We start from the raw sequence: 1,655 nt of genomic DNA, 5'->3' as shown, positions 1-1,655 counted from the left end.
GCTGCTGCTGCTGCTGCTGCTGCTGCTGCTGCTGCTGCTGCTGCTGCTGCCGCCGCCGCTGCTGCCGCCTCTGCTGCTCCCGTTGCTGCTGCAGCTGCCCAGAGTTGGGGAGCGGGAGGGAGAGTGGGAGGGGAAAGCCGGGCTGCTCGGTGCGGAGTGAGGCAGTCACCCCCCCCGCTGCAAAGAGGAGGAGGACAAGGAGGAGGAGGCGGGGGGGGCGGGGCGGGGAGTAGCAAGCTAAGAGAGATGACACCGCTCTGCACCGCACAGTGGAGAAGGGGGGGAAGGGAGAGAGGAATGGAGGGAGAGGGGACCAGGGGTCCGGGGAAGGAAGAGGGGAGCCAGCCCAAGCAGCCCCAGCCTCTCCTTGCTCCTCTCCAGGCTCCGACTGGCAGCAGGTTGACGAGTCTGCCCGGGCTCCTCTGTTCAAGTGCAAGGAGCCAGAAGGGATATGATTAGTGATGCGGTGGGGGTGGGCGGGGTGGAGCTCTTCGGCTCCCCCGTTGCTGCAGGTAATCTGCAGACAGTTCCCTCTGCAAGCCAAACCTGTGGGCTAGCGCCCCTTACTGGTGACTACATGTATGTGAATACATAACACGCGTGTGCACACACACCCGCATACCCGGGGAACTCATGGTACCTATATCGTCAGGCTACTGATCCGTACACTAATGCAGTATATGCTTAAAATCCTGGACGCAGTGGATTTTTTTCTTCTTTAAGACACTCCGCCTGTAAATTACTTAAGAAAGCACAAAAGAACTCTGATTTGGGCCCACTAATGGAATTTAAAACTTCTCTTAGAAGCTACTCCACCATCTGCACTAAGAACTCCCAAGGTCCAGTATATGTCTACCTCTCTTTTCAAATATAATCCATACCATGGGTATCCTTTGGATATACAGTGTTCTATATACTCCCTTTTTATGAAGATAATCTGTAATCCTCTTTGGGCAAAGCTAAAGCCTGCAGAGGACATCGTCATTATGAGTTTTGTAATTTTATTTTCCTCCTGAGAACTCAAACCGTTCCGCAATAGATACGTGTTCCATCTATATCCTTTACTTTCTAATACTACAACATTCACATATCTCCTCTATGTGACAAGAAGCGATTACCGTCTCCATATTACAATCAGTAAAATTGAGACAGTGAGCAAAGCTAAGAATTTAAATAAGAAAAAAAAAACCTGTTTCCTCCATTCATAGACCAGAGCCTTTCCCATTTAAAAATGCTATGTGGTAGCTATCCTCCTACTTTATTGTAAATATGTATGTGTGTGTGTGTGTGTGTGTGTGTGTGTGTGTGTATAACCTTGAAACTAGATTTCTATTAAGGCACATTGGGAAGAGCACTGGATTTGAAACCAGATGATCTGGGTTCATATTCTGTCTTTTCCACTTACTACCTGTGCAGGCTTGGGCAAGTAATTTAACCCCTCTAGTCTTCAGATAATGTACAGAGAAGGTTGGACTGTATTAGATCAAAGAAAATGTACACAAGTATTGATAGCAGTTCTTTTTGTTGGAAATTAAGAGGGTGCCCACCAATTGGGGAATAGCTAAACAAATTCTGGTACAAAATGGTACAAAATGCAATGGAGAGTGTTCTGAGATATGCTAAGAAGCAAGGTTTTAGAGAAACCTGAGAAGACT

This window comes from Vombatus ursinus, unplaced genomic scaffold (genome assembly GCF_900497805.2).
Source record: "Vombatus ursinus unplaced genomic scaffold, bare-nosed wombat genome assembly UNPS02014798.1, whole genome shotgun sequence".
In the NCBI taxonomy this organism is placed as follows: Eukaryota; Metazoa; Chordata; class Mammalia; order Diprotodontia; family Vombatidae; genus Vombatus; species Vombatus ursinus.
This window is presented reverse-complemented; position numbering follows the sequence as displayed.